We start from the raw sequence: 16,162 nt of genomic DNA, 5'->3' as shown, positions 1-16,162 counted from the left end.
CACCTGCCATTGACTCCACGTTTACTGTACTGGAAACAATCGGTCCCTTTCTCTTAGTTAAATATTTTGGACTACATTACATATTCTCAAAATTAAATGTATTGCATTTTAATGTGATTGTGAGCACAGCACCTAAAACATCATATTTGTGTGCTTCTTAAATGTAATGTAATTTAATTTATTCACATTTTTAAATCTTTTTGTATTTCAACATTTATCATACATAATAAATATTGTTCTTCACATCAGAGCTGTAACACTGCTTATTTTGAAATGATTATAGTCTTTTTTATTACAATATTATCTCTCTCTTATCAGGTGATGTCCGGGGTTAATCCATGGATATAAACTGGAAAAATGAGCGCTATTGGTGGGCTGCTTGCCTGAGGGTGGGCTGTAAAAGATTGCAGGTTTGTTTCTCCCTCTTTCTTTAATTACTCGGAAAAAATAGCAGATGTGATGCCGCCACCCGCCGTTCCGCACTGTATACCCATCAACATAATGGTCCTCCATCCATCTCTGGATCTTTCTCTCTCCCTTCTTTTATTCTCTACGCAGTAATGATTGACAGCTCAGAGAGAGTCATGTGATATTTAAATGCCCAGGGATTTTCAGTGAGCATGCTCGGTAGTGTCCCTCCTCCCCTCATGTGTCTGTTTCTCTAGTACGTTGTCACTCCCTCCTTTATCCATCCTTTAGAGAAAGGAGGGTGTTGTTATTGTACAGCATCTTACTGTGGTTGCCTGCACCAGCTAGTCTTGTTGATGTTGTCAAGAGGGTCGTTTCCAAAAGGAAGACTATTGCTTATCTTTATTTGAAGCCATCGATTGATTCATTATATTGTATATGCAATATTATTATTTTATCATTGTTATTGTGGACATATCCGAGAAGAAAAAGGAGCTTGTAGTGGTGGTAAGTGTTATTTTTCTGTTTACGTTGGATTTGGTTAATTTTGTGCGATTTTTGTAACGCTTGTTTATCAAACAATGCTAATTTTTGAGCATGTTCACACAGTTATGTTTAATTCACAGCTGGCTAAGTTCTAAATTAATATTTTATAACGGAAACAGTGCTTTTGGCGGGCAACGAAATGGTACATCACGTCCGGATCACATCGAGCGTGCTGAATGTTTTGATCCGGTCTGTCCTCATTGGACATGCATCATTTCTTGGGTGTTGCCCGTGGTTACAGATGCTGGGGTTTCACCAGATGGGCTTCGGTCCTCTCTGTCCCCCCAGTGTGCCGCCACCTGTCTGTCTTTTATCCCTCTGTCTGTCTCTATTTCTCTCTGAATGCTGGGTTTGTTTGAATCAAGCAGAGCTGTGTTGTGCTCTCCGGCATGCAGAGTAACCCAAAGCGGCAAATCCAAGAGTGTGAGCTTTGCCAAACCAGAGTTATTTGGATGAACCACACTTAGATTTAAAGGATAAACTCAATTGACTGCAGTCGTCCTGGTTAGCATCAGGTTGCGTAATAGATTTATGTTGATGCGCGTGTGTGGTCTTGATTCCAGATGTTTCATAAAGCATCAAATATAAAGCTGTGAAGTTTTGTTATAGTACAAATCATTCTGGTTGAATTAGATTGCGTAGCTTTTAAATAGATTTAGATTTGTGTCACAAGCAAGTGTATGGGTTATGATGTGTGCAAAAGCCATTAATGCAGTCCTTCCCCCCAAAAAGACGCATTTGTTCTGGAAGCACACAAGCTCTCTGTGCTTGAAACCACATGCTGCAGAGATATCCGTTTGTATTGATACTCTCTCTCCTTCTTTTCTGTTTATCTGACACGTGATTGGTTCGCGTGGAGAAAATACACTTTCGATCTGTTTCTCATTGGTCGCAGCATAAAGAGTCCACACTACGCGATGGCTGTTATGTGATAACACTAGTTGTAGTTTGTGCAAAGCTTACACAGTAAAAAGAGGGACGTTGTGTGTGTATGCATGTTAAACAGGGAAAACCGTTTCTCTCGGTCTCTTAATCTTAATCTGATTCTCTTAAACGTCATCTTGAGTGCAACAGCCCGGTTATCTGACGCAGTGCTGATACTGTGAGTGTTCAAGGTGAATACTGAGTAGTGATGGGATGCAGTGTTTTTAAAGCAGTTCCACTACTGCATACGGTCTTATTAAAGGGATATTTTACCTAAAAAAATTTACATAATTTACTCACATGTCAATAATCCAAAATGATGTTCTTGGAATATTGAAAAAATGTTATGTCCCTGTAAGCAATTTTGTATTTTAAAGACGTCTAATGTCCATCTTAACACAGCCCAGATGTCTACGCAAAAAAAAAACAGGCAAAATTTGGGCTTTCAGTGTAAATTTATTAGTCGTCTGATGGAATATCACATATATCACAAGTTATTCAAGTGAAACCAATATTTATAGGGGTCATATTATGAGATTTCTTAAAAATGTCAAATAAGTCGCTGGTGTCCCCAGAGTGTGTATATGAAGTTTTAGCTCAAAATAGCCCACTGATAATTTATTATAACATGTTAAAATTGCCACTTTGTAGGTGCGACAAAAATGTGCCGTTTTTGGGTGTGTCCTTTACATGCAAATGAGCTGATGAAATGCAAACACTGATCGCCATGATGTGCTGTCAATTACTGCACTAAATGGCAGTGCCGTGGTTGGATAGTGCAGATTAAGGGGCGGTACTGTTGTAATAAGGCTACCTTTGTCACAAAACAGGCGAAATCTAAACGACCAAATTTTTTATCAGAACGACCTCATTTTTTATCAAAACAAAGTTACTGTGTTGTTCTTTTTCACGTTTTCTAGGTTGATAGAAGCAACGGGGACCCAATTATAGCACTTAAACAAGGAAAAAGTCACAATATGACCCCTTTGATGAAATGTAAGGTATTATTTTGGCTAAAGGTGGGTTACTCATAGCTGGACTATATCGGGTCTATAGTTAACCTAGACAGTGAAATTATGACTATGACGTAATGCATGTTTTCTAAGTAAGTACTGGCTGCACTATTCCATACAATGAAGCTAAATGTGGATTTGAGATTCAAGATGATAAAAAAAAATAATATTGTCAGCAAATACAATTTTTAGTCATGACTCATGAGTGTGTGTAAATATGACAGAATCTTCATTTTTGGGTTAAATAAACCCTTATAATACTCAGAAATGGAGATTTTTGTCAAATTAATTTAACTATGTTTTAAACAGAGCATGAGCACACTTACTATTATCAAATCAGCAAAAGAATTTAATATATATAAAAGAGGTTGTAAATGTGTAAAACTGTGAATGACTTTCAGTTGGCGCAGAAGTCTCTTGTGTTCTGCGGGCACAGAATTCATGTGGGCCGGTCCATGAGTCATTGTAATGATCAGAATCAATCTTATGAATTGCAAAAGCAAGACTGTTGGAGGAGTTTCCATGGCACATATTCATCCCGTTCTTTAAATATGTCCGCTGGTTACTACTTTTTCAACACAGTATAAACAATGGGTACATCAGATAGATCTTACAGAGAAGAGCTTGTCCGGATTTGTAACATAGTGGAAATTTCCCAAACATCAAAGCATTAAACTACTACGTACAAATATAGCATATTGTTAAAACATCAAGTATTACTGCAGGCTTGGATGCATTTATGTTGAATCAGTCTTTCAAGAAGTGTTACCTTTCAGCACACGCTTAAGAGAATGTAATTAGACATGGAAAAGTGCACAGCACTCAGCCTCCATCAGTGTCCTTCAGAGAGGATTAATGAGAGACAGACAGTGAAAGAGGGGGTGTATGGGGGTTAGCCAGTGTCCTGAAAACAGCCAGAGATTAAAGAGTTAATCTGCTCGCTCATCACCTTTATTCGGGGGTCATCCTCTCCCAAAGGGTTCGGTAGGTAAGCCATTAAATACACAGTGACTGCAAAAATATTTGTACATATAACCACACTTAAAAATATATGCATATTATTGCATTAGATAACCAAATTACAGCAAATTACAACTATGTTTATGTAAGGACCCACGACCCTGCTTAGTATTTTTTTTTAAAGCTTAGTAGTTTTGTATACTTTTCATTTTTAAATCTTTTTTATTAGTATTTAACAAGACTGTATTGTTATACATTCAATGAAAAATAAGAGATCGCAAATTGTCTCATTATAAACCCCTTTTAGAACCCTCCCACCCTGAATTATGCCTGCAATATGAAAGCAAAAAAGTAAATAAAATAAAATAAAATAGATAAAATAAATAATAATAAACAAATAGCTAGACATAAATGTTTTGTATACTTTTAAGGAAAAATTCCAAAGATTCTCAAAATTTACTGGAGAAGTGGGATAAAACCTAAACATTTCAAAGTGGAAACAATTTGATTTGTTTTTAACACACTGGAAAATATTATTTATTTCTGGTTTAAGCGTAAAACTATTTACAATATTAAAAAATATATATATTTTTAGATATCATCTTATCAAGAGTTAACATTTAAGTAATTTTTAGGGAGGCACCCAAAACTATTCAGGTGAAAATAGCAAAGAGATTATTTTTGTGTTTTGTCAAATAATTGAAAAGACTGAATCAATTTTATTCGAATGTTCAAATTCGATTTTTGAGGAACACTTTGGAAAAAGGAGTCGGGCCGAGTACCAAAACACACTTGTAGCCGATCAGCAGTAAGGAGCGTGTCTACTAACGACATCGCTGCCTGGGTTGCGTATGTGTGGGGCGGGTCTATCAAAAGAAGGTCCAGATTCTATTGGGGTAGGGGCGTGTTTGTTTAGGTGATTTCAAATATCAATATTGGCTTTCAGAGATCGTGCACCCCATCTTTAACGTTAAACATTGATCATCGTGAATTCACATGATCATCTGAATTCACATTTCGGTTGTCGAACATTCTGTACATCCCTTAACATTGCTTAACTGTTAACTGTTGGTTTATTGAAGTCTAAACAATTTTCAGGGAGTAATTTTGTTTCACAAGTAAATGTTTAAGCAAGACAAAAACATCTATAGGATGAAAATGATTAAATTAGTTTTGTAGTGCATGCAGATGCCAATTGGGTTTGATATTTTATTCTCTATGCACTGATATTATATGTTAAACTGTGCCATTTTTTGAGCCCATTGTGTGACACCCGTGGCCTTAGCCAGGGGAAGGAAAGACAAAGAGCAACAGAAAAGGAAGCAGAAGGAGAGGGTGCATGTTTAAACGAGTGGGTGCAGAAAGGAGGGATGAAGTGAAAGAGTGAGAGATGACAGATGGATAATGTTCAATTTCCGGTGCATTGTTTTCTTTGGCGCTCCGTGATGTTGCACCCAAGACCTTTAACTTGAAACCAACCCATTTACTTGTTTATGGGTTTCTTGCACAGAAATAGGTACTTATACATATTTTATAAATAAAGTGGATATCTAAGAATGGCTGCACACAGACAAGACAGATTGCCTCTCTCTTTGGCCCGTTTGGCAGGGGGGAGCAGGTGGCCTGTCAAAAGACGTGCTAAACCCGCGGCAGACCGCACTCAACTGGATCTACTCCACACCAAAAAGATGTGAATGCCCCCTTTGGTTTGGACTATGTTGAGGTTGTTTCCCCTGCCATGTGCTGTTTTAGTAGCAGTCAGTCTTGGTGTGGGTATAAAGCTTTGAAAGCATCTCTGGTTGACCTGCGATGGTAGCAGTGATGTTCACAGTGGTCACTGACAATGATAGCACATTGATACAAGAGCCCTGATGTTCACCTGCTGTGACAAGCTATTCAACTGGAATGATTGAATTGGTCAACTGGAACTAAGCTGTTCAGCTGAAATGGTTTGGGACAAGCAGATAAATATCTCTTATCTTAACCTGGTAGATTTTATTTGTGCCATTTGGATCCCAGTGTATGGACAGTTTAGAAATTGTTTCTTATTGACCTCGTAGTGATGTCTATAAACAAAAATTTTTATAGACATATTTTGCTCTTTTTTTAAATAATTGATGTGCCTTTACCAACACTACAGTAATAAATGCATATCTTCTGCATACTGTATAGTGCACTAAGTGGCATTAACTATGTTATAAATGAGTGAGCTATTTTAGACACAACATGAGCATTAAGAAAAGCATTAATGGACTTACAAGAGCTGGTAGTTTGATGGACAGTTATTGTATACACAATATTCAGATGCTTTATGGATCTGTTTGAACATGTGCTGTTTGATTTATTATACATATACACTTAAAGGTACAGTTCAGTATAATATATCGAAATCATATGAATTTAGCTGTTTGACTTCAACATATTTTCTTTGTATGTTCATTTATTAATTACTTGTTTGTTACTCAAACTATAAAACAATAGGGTGATTCTCACAAAATCCAGATTTAGAAGGTGTCCAGAATCCAGAATTTCTAAAAAGCCAATTTTTTTGCACATATAAGATTAAGGCCTGAACTTACTATAACCATTATTTTTTAGAGGATTTAAAAAAATATTTCATATAGAATTATTTACATTTTTTAGATTATCAATATTAAAAATTATCATTACCGCAACATGATATTAAATTAAAAAAATATATGCATTTACAAACTCATGTTTCGGTAGTGAGAACTAAAAGTTGTCTAGGTACTATGACAAACAAAACTTCAACTTTTATCTGGGGAGAAAAAATAAAAACTGCTTACCTGGTAGCCATCTTGAGTGTCAATTATGTCCCTTCCAACAATTTTTTTTTAATGTTAGTTCCTTGAGGGCTTAAATAATGATTGAAAATTGTTGCGGAGGATGAGAAAATTGGTCTTGGGCACATTTATATTCTTTATTATTGTCTCTAAATTTACCAATGATCACCAAATACCACATGTTTCTGTACTGTAAATGTTTATAGTATAACATGCACTGAAGCTTTTTATTTTTTTGATTTTTTAATTATAAATATTTCCATGTCAAAGAACCCAAATCCAGTCATGGACACGTTGCGGTAATGAAAATTTTCCCTTAAATGTGAAAAAAATGACAAAATTGGTTTGTATGATGTCATTTGGAATCATGTGCAAAAATATAGATACAGCTTACTATCTTGATATTTCGATCTCTGCTATCGATATTTTAAAACCCATCAAATCCCTCTGTGTGCGTATGCCATATACGGCCATTCGGCCAATGTCTCAGAAGTTAGAGGGAGTGAGAAAATTGCAGAAAATGTAAAAACACATTCAGCTCTATTCTTTACATTTTTTGATAAAAAAATAAGTATTGCAATGTATCGCAACATGCAACGCATTTTATTGTATCGTGATACGTATCGTATCGGGAGGCCCTTGCCAAAACCCAGCCCTATTTGTAACTGTATGCTTCTTATTTTGATAGCATTCATTTTTTTATTAAAATGTTTCATGACACCTCATAAGTCTAATTTCGCGAGAATCACCCAATAGAATAGATTAACATTGAATCAAATCAAAATCTAAACCATATAAATCAAAATCAAATTAAATTTAATCATCATGATTTGTTTAATTTGCTATCATGTACTTGTGACATCACATCAGGAATAGCTTTTAATAAAACTATAAACTTTATTATTTTTCACCAACCACACAACAGAGGCATGAATTTGTTTTTGACAAACATTAAGGTGAAAGCCATATCCTTTTATTTAACAGCAATGCTTGTGTTGAAATGCTCCGTTCTGGATCCGCCCCGGAGCCAATTGCTATCTTACATAAAATCAGAAGTTTTCATTAAATCTCAGCTTTAATATGATGAAATTAAAGTCAGAAATATTAAATTAACATGGATATAAATGTGTAAGAGTTATATAACAAAGAACATGGGACATCTCTAATATAATTAAGCCTGATATCTCAGCACTGAAATAATGCACATCTTTTGAGAAACCTTGGTTACTTTCTGTGAGTCACTGAGCTACATTATCTATTGGATGTGAATCCAAGCCCTGCAGACGGTTTTATCTGCCCCATTGTTCCACACAGGAAATTGACCCATTAGGATCTGAATGGCTTTACAAATCCTTCTTCCTATGGGCAGCGTGGGACTAAATCAGACTTTAAGACCCCCCCCCCCTTTTCCCTTTGGACCAATTAAAAAGCTTTTAAGTCTTGATTCCTTCCTAGGCGATGACACAGTACAGTATTTACCCACAATGCAGTTCACTGGCTATTGTGCAATAGTCCCAGCATAGCTACCATAGCTTTACATGTGTGGATGTGCGAGACTGTGTCTTCATAATCAGCTGAATGAAGGTATGCTGATGTATATCTCTGGAGCTCTAGGGGACGTCACAACTCACTATCTGTCATCACATGATTGGTGAGTCTCTGCTTTGGTGACGCCTCTGGAGCAGCATATTCTGTCCTGTGCTGTGACCCCAAAACATTAACACAAACTTAATGAGACAGACTGACATTTGCAAGTACAGCGATGTGAAAATCAGGTCACCTTTGAAGAGACTCAACAACCTCTGGAGCTTTCAGAAGATATAAAGATGAGATGTTTTCAATTGAGAAAAAAATAATAAAGTTTGTATGCTTCACTTAAAATGAAAATAATGTCATAAATGACTCACCCTCATGTCGTTCCAAACTCGTAAGACCTCCGTTCATCTTCGGAACACAGTTTAACATGTTTTAGATTTAGTCTAAGAGCTTGTTGACCCTTCATTGAAAATCTACGTATGGTATACGGTCCATGTCCAGAAAGGCAAGAAAAACATAATCAAAGTAGTGACATCAGTGGGTCAGTTAGAATGTGTTGAAGCATCAAAAATACATTTTGGTCCAAAAATAACATAAATGATGACTTAATTCAGCATTGTCTTCTCTCTCGGGTCTGTTGTGAAGCGCATGCGCAAGACTAAATTGACATGACTGCAGTGACGCGGCTGACGTGTTATCTGGTGCGCCCCAGCTGTTTTGTTTTGTGTGCCCGGGCTTCGTTTACAGTCTGAGGGCGACGCACGCATTAAGTTTAAAAAAAAAAAAACTTTGCAAACATGTCTGAGGATAACACGTCATCCGCGTCACTGCAGTCATGTGACTTTAGTCTCGCGCATGCGCTTCACAACAGACGCGGAAGAGAAGACAATGCTGAATAAAGTCTTAATTTTTGGTATTTTTGGACCAACATGTATTTTCGATGCTTCACACATTCTAACTGACCCACTGATGTCACATGGACTACTTTGATGATGTTTTTATTACCTTTCTGGACATGGACAGTATACCGTACGCAGATTTTCAATGACGGGTCAACAATCTCTCATACTAAATAGCTATAAATCTTAAACTGTGTTCTGAAGATGAACGGAGGTCTTACGAGTTTGGAACGACATGAGGGTGAGTTATGTTAATGACATTATTTTCATTTTTGGGTGAACTATCCCTTTAAACATCACTTTTTTAAAATACTTTATTTTCAATGTTTCAGTTTATAAACATCACATTTAAAGGTGACATTTCACAAGACTTTTTTAAAATGTAAAATAAATCTTTGGTGCCTCCAGAGTACGTATGTGAAGTTTTAGCTCAAAATACCCCATAATTTTTATAGCATGTTAAAATTGCCACTTTGTAGGTGTGAGCAAAAATGTGCCATTTTGGGTGTGTCCTTTAAAATGCAAATGAGCTGATCTCTGCACTAAATGGCAGTGCCGTGGTTGGATAGTGCAGATTATTCACATTTTCTAGGTAGATAGAAGCCCCACTTATAGCACTTAAACATGAAAAAGTCAGATTTTTATGATATGGCCTTTAATAGGGAATGCATAAGCATGGAAGTACATTTAGTAATGCCATAGGGTCTTGACATACTGCTTTGTTTGAACACACGACCGATTGCAGGTTTACACTTAAATAAATAAATCAGGTTCATTGACTGCACAACAGGACTACATATATTTTGCCAAACATACTTGTAGTGCATTTTCACCAATAGAGCACAAAGCCTCCCCAATCCTTTTCATATTTAATCCTAATCCCTGTGATCTACACAAACACAAATCAAGTCACGAAACAAGTCTGAGAGAATTAGGACACCAAGAAAAGACTTTAAATGGCCTCCACAGCGCCCCCCAATGTTCCCTGAGATGACTCTATGTTGTTTACAGCCATAAAACCTGATCAGCTGGTTTTACCGAGTGAACATTACACCTGTTGCTGTCAACACCCATCATGTCATTTTTGTGATCATCTAAATGTAGGCTGCAGTGAACCAAATTTTTCTCTGTCCTTTTTTGAGCAAGTGTTGTTTTTCATCCAACTGGTCAACCCACACTAATGGATAAAGGGATTTCCATCGAATAAGAGACAGATTCACATTATCTCTGAGTCATCGGGCTCTGCTAATACTCAGATGTCTAGTTAATTGAGAAATTCATGCAAATTGGTGCATTATGGGAAACTGAAAACCTGCATTAGATACTACTTAGTTGGAAAAATGTAACAATATTGTAATGTAATATATCGTAAAGTACCTTATCTGAATAATATGGCGCTATTATTTGCTTGTGTCTATTAAACTATATCGATTCACCAAAAGTCGTTCCTTAAATATGGCTTCAACTTGTTTGTTGAGTCCCAAAAAACAATATAAGTCAAAGGTTGTTATATGATCATGACATAACAGCACCCTTTTATTTGTAAAACAATTCAAGCATGTAAAGGCGTGGCCTCCTGTGCAATTACTCAAGCCATGCCTTAAGACACAATCCAAATCTTGCTCTCCAGATCTCTTCTATTCTTTCGCAAACATGCCTTATGGGTGTGTGAGTGTTCAGCACATTAAAGAGAAAAGACAGATTTCTAAAATCGCGTAATAAACCTTGAGATTCACCTTTGCGTTCATACGTTATCTTTAGTCTGCCAGGACATCCGTTAACTGATTAAGTATTGACTCGGCATACTGGCTAATGCTGATAACTAGAGCTGCATACAAGGTATGTAACGTCCTGTAACTACTGTAGAGTTGCATTTAATTGTTTAGTTTTTTGCCAACACTGTGTATTTATTAGTAAAAATAGTGTTCATTCTTAAAGCTGAAGTGCGTTTTTATGGTCAAAAAAATGATATTATAACTACATAGGTAGAACATACAGCTGTAAGTCATTGGTATGTTGATTTTGAGGGTAAACACTTTGACCCTAGAAATGTGAAGATACCTCTCCATTCAACCACTTACTGTAAAAAAACTGTAGAAATTACAGTATTAATGCTGGTTGTTTGCCAGTAACTTACTGTAGATTTAAAATTATGTTATATATTCAAAGTTAAATAAAAATAATACATTAAGAAGTCTATTCATGCAAAGCATTCTGGGAACCAAAATCTGAAGGAAACAACAGAAAAAGGTTGATGAGGATTTCTGGTTCCCAGAATGCTTTGCTTGAGGCTGTTATGTTATAGTTTTAATCTGTAAAGACAACGATTTGTTAATGTTTAATGTTCATTTAACTTTGAACAGTTGCCAGTAAATAACATAAATTTACATCTACAGTAAGTTACTGGCAAACAGCTGGATAACTACAGCTAATTTTTTACAGTGATATATGTACAATACACATGACCACCATTTTGGTTCGGTCCAGATGCAGACGTCACTCAGAGTTTTTTCAGGATACATTGCGCAGATATATTCCCTATATATGTGCTGTATGTATTAACTCAATATTACAGGGTTTTAAAATACAGTAACTTTTTAATATGTTAGATAACGCTTTAGTCTTGGTGAATTGTGTTAGCAGTTATAATTTTTGGGTCACAACAGCACATAATATTTGATAATTAAACATCCACTATGTTTTTGGGCACACATTCCAACCCTGTATCACATATGTACCATTAGTCACGTAAATTTTTGATTATTTTCCGTGATACTGTCACGTTTTTTCCGCGTTTTTCCGTGACCGTATCACGCATTTCTGTTTACGTGTCATTGTCACGTATTGATTACTCAACTGCTTTTTACTATTTTCAAACCATTGTCGCTTCGGTTTAGGGTTAGATTTGGTGTTTACGTTAGGATGTCAATTTAAGTTTTGGTTAATCCTTTTTTTATATATATTTTATGATTTTTAAACTTTTTATTGTTGCCTGGCGTTAGGATTAGAGTTGGGTTTGGGTAAGGATGTCATTTTATGTAAATCTAACCTTAAACTGAAGCAACAATGGTTTGAAAATAGGACAAAACAGTTGAGTAACCAATACATGACAATGACACGTAAACAGAAATGCTTGATACGGTCACGTAAAAACAAGGAAAAACGTGACCGTGTCACGGAAAAGAATCAAAAATTGACGTGACTATACGCAATTTCGTGATACTGGGTTGCACATTCAGCTTGCTCTCGAGAGTTAATGTGCCAATTTTGCAGGGTTGCCAGATTGGCGTGACAATAAGATCTATCCCAGTGACCCTTTCCCAAATACCAAAACCTTACTTTTATAAATAAACTAATTTGACTTAATATTAACAGTCCACGTCAACATTTGAAGTTATCCGATTTCACGGTAACACAGCAAACTTGGCAACACTAGTTTATTTACCACCTTTTAATATGGCGGACGATTTGCGTATAGCGGTCCACAGAAACATATGCTAATGAGGCATCTATGCCTCTAACATACTATGCTCGGTTTGTTTTACCATCCTGATATAGCACTATTAGCTCAACCTACATTTATTTAGTACTTCAGTTTTCATCATTAACATGGATTTTATAATCAAATGATTAACCGGAAAAACATCAGCAACATAGTTGATTCCAAAGCAATTTCAGTCTGAAAGCTGTAACATTGGTTTATCGTGCATGTGTCTCATTTACATCCCTTGCAAATTATTGGCATGTCTCAAAGCCGTCACATTTGAAAAGCAGTGCTGCTTTCCTAACAGACAGCCAGTGTAATATCCTCCTAGGGGTGTGATGCACTGTGAAAAATGAGTGGCAGAATGATGGGATCAGGGTTTATGGTATCCAGCTAGCTGAGTTGGATCCACCCTCCACAATAAATGATGACGACAGGCTTTGATGTGACTCGATGATCTTTCTTAATGTTGACTGAAAGGGAAGAGTTTATGAATTTTAGGATGTTGCAGCCTGTCAGGTGCACAAAGTGTACTGTGCAGTCTGGTAGCTGTAGTACAGGTTGAACAGCATCACTGATTGTGAGATCATATTTGATTTGTAGCTTGGGTCTTGGGATTGCAATAATGGCTTATTGATAGATAAAATATGGAATAGTCAGAAAGAAAAGGAGGGAATGTAAAAATGATTTGAGGCTTGACAACCACAGGTAATTGTGATGAAGCTTGCATCCCAACTGCTATAGGTGTCTGATCAAAATATTTGATTATATTTGTATTTAAACAAATCTTTATTTGTGAAATGAAGGCTTTTTGTAATTCACAGTTGCCTGAATTGACATTAATACAATTATTAGGTTGTTATACTGGAGTATTACAGAGTCATTGGAAACAAGGCACTCTTTTCTTTGTCCACCATGTTCATGTGCTCAAATGATGAAAATAGGCGGGTCAGAGGGACGGACCATTATTAGCCGGCACCAATAGCAGATACTTAATTGACTTGAATAGGAGCGCCCACCCTTCCTCCACCTCTACACAAAAGCCCCACGCCGTAATTGCCTCCTTTTGTTAAGCTTTCTTTTCTCGGGGACCACGTCCTTGCCACGTGCCAAGTGTTTTCATCACGGCAGATGTCTGACACAACCTGCTGTAATCTCTGCTGTGACTTGCATATAATGACTTTGTAATAGCCTGCATTGAGTTTAATGTGATCTGGATTAAAGTGCACCTATTTCATTGGTAAAAACCAATGTTATTTTGTGTTTGCGTGGTTAAAAAAAAACATTTTCCACATACCATACATTTTTGTAGCTCCAGATATCTTTGTCTTCCTCAAATCCATTGATTTTGTACAAAACTCATAGATTTGAAAAGCGTTGCGTCCCTGATTGGCTAATCTGTATGTTGTGATTGAATAGTTCAGCAGGAAATGTGACGCTCCTTACTATGTTTGAAAGATTTGCGCACAATGCAATGCTAACAGGAGTTAACTTACAGGCTGTGAGACCGAAGCGGGAGGAATTATGATAATGTCGGTCTTGTCTACATCACCAATCCTAGAAGGTAAACTGTTGCCTACAATCTGTGTGTTTGTTGTAGTCCAAGAAAAGAGATTTACATTGGAGACGATAACTTGCATCATCGTTTACTTTTGTTTGTACCTTTTGCATATCATGAACATGAACTAATACACACTTACACACCAAAGGAAATGTAAAAATGTAAATCGGATGATAGTTGCTCTTTAATAAAGCACACTCAGATTATGTATTTGCTTAATTTAATTTAAAACTAAAGACTATTGATTGAGCTAATAACTACTAATAATAAAGAAATAAAGAGTCCTTTCAATTTAAAGTGACAGGCAGAGGACAACTCTTCAACTTGATCTTTATGGAAAGTTAAAAACAGAGGGTCTTATTCACTAAGCATGCGTACTTTTGTACATAAAAATTTTGTATGATTTTTTTTTTGAAAGTTTTTGTTGAATCATGATTTAAGTTAAAACGTCCGTACGTACATAATACGAACAAATTTGTGCGTACACATCCTTAGTGAATGAGACCCAGTGCTTGCCGCAATGACGTATAGTCAATTTAGAGGGTGTACATTTGTTATGGTCTTGACTAACGAATTCAGATATACACTTTGATAGGGGTCAGTATGGAGTCTTATTTTCAAACCCCAAACATAAAGAAAGGAGATGAGATTAAATCCCCAATATATTTGTATAATATTTTTGCTTTCTTCATCCACTGTGCAAAATTTTCCTGTGAACACCAATGAAAAAAAGAAAAGGCAAGGGTTTCTTTTCCAAAGCCCCGTTTTGAAAACGAATACTTTCTGAATGTTTCTTTTCCACCTTGAGGGTTTAGGTTTGGTCTTGCATGCTGAGACACCTGCTGAGTTAATAGAGTAAGACGTACCATTTGTTGGTATCAGATTTGTGTGCTTAAAGGGATAGTTCACCCAAAAATAGAAATTCTGTCATCATTTACTCACTCTCATGTTGTTACAAACCTGTATACATTTCTTTGTTGTGATGAATACGACGGAAGATATTGTGTAACCAAATCGATCAGAGGCCCCGTTGACTTCCACAGGATTCTTTTTCCTACTATTGAAGTCAATGGTGCTTCTGGTCGGTTCACAATATCTTCCTTTCAGAACAAAGACATTTATACAAGTTTGTAACAACATGAAAGTAAATGATGACAGAATTTATATTTTTGGGTGAACTATTCCTTTAAGTTTGTGAAGCCATGTACTCTTGTTCCCAGCCTCCTATCTGTGCTGTTTGACACTGTTCTTCTTGGCTGTTCATCCTCACTGTGGGACTGTTATATAATAGCTGCCTGACTAATGTCTCTGTGTGGATGTGATCTGTAGTAATGAGCATATTTTGCAGATTGCCCATTGGTTATCTTTGCCAGAGGGCTTTTGCTAGTTTCTCTCTGTTGATATCTAGGGAATTGAGTCTGGCTTTGTTCTTAAAAGCATTATAACATATTCTTTGTATTGTGCTATTTTAATAGTATGTGTATATGGGCACAGTGTACAGAAGCAAGAATGGGGCGGCACAGCGGCTCAGTGGGCAGCTTTTGTATGGGTCCCCGTATCGAGCCCGGCTAGATCAGGTGGTCTTTCAGTGTGGAGTCTGCATGTTCTCCTTGTGTCAGCGTGGGTTTTCTCCGGTTACTGGTTTCCTCCCACAGGACAAAAACATGCAAGTTAGGTGAACTGGAGATACCAAATTGCCCCTCCCATAACCTTTGTGTGGATCAACTGGTTCTTGCCATGAATATAGCCATAGATGCCCTATGACCTCACACACCAGTATATACAATCACCTAAAGAATTATTGGGAACACCATACTAATATGTGTGTTTGACTCCCTTTCGCTTTCACAACAGCAATAATTCTACATGGCATTGATTCAACAAGGTGCTGAAAGCATTCTTTAGAAATGTTGGCCCATATTGATAGGATAGCATCTTGCAGTTGATGGAGATTTGTGGGATGCACATCCAGGGCACGAAGCTCCCGTTCCACCACATCCCAAAGATGCTCTATTAGGTTGAGATCT

At 36.7% G+C, this 16,162-nt stretch overlaps 1 protein-coding gene across 4 annotated transcripts in view; it reads left to right on the top strand.

Annotated features, from left to right (window-relative positions):
• Positions 1–390: 390 nt before the first annotated feature.
• The window catches only part of plekha6 (pleckstrin homology domain containing, family A member 6), a 103,237-nt gene continuing 87,465 nt past the window's right edge, over positions 391–16,162 (top strand). Inside the window, exon 1 of one of the 4 annotated variants that reach the window (XM_073876032.1) lies at positions 391–410. The gene's annotated coding sequence lies outside the window, so the exon portion shown is untranslated. Of the gene's footprint in view, positions 411–722; positions 916–10,775; positions 10,930–16,162 lie in introns of those variants that run through there. The other 3 variants (XM_073876033.1, XM_073876030.1, XM_073876031.1) reach the window with 3 other exon arrangements.

The sequence above is a fragment of the Misgurnus anguillicaudatus genome, chromosome 14 (assembly GCF_027580225.2).
Source record: "Misgurnus anguillicaudatus chromosome 14, ASM2758022v2, whole genome shotgun sequence".
NCBI lineage: Eukaryota > Metazoa > Chordata > Actinopteri > Cypriniformes > Cobitidae > Misgurnus > Misgurnus anguillicaudatus.
The sequence above is the reverse complement of the archived record's forward strand: the minus strand, read 5'-3'. Positions and strand labels throughout refer to the sequence as shown.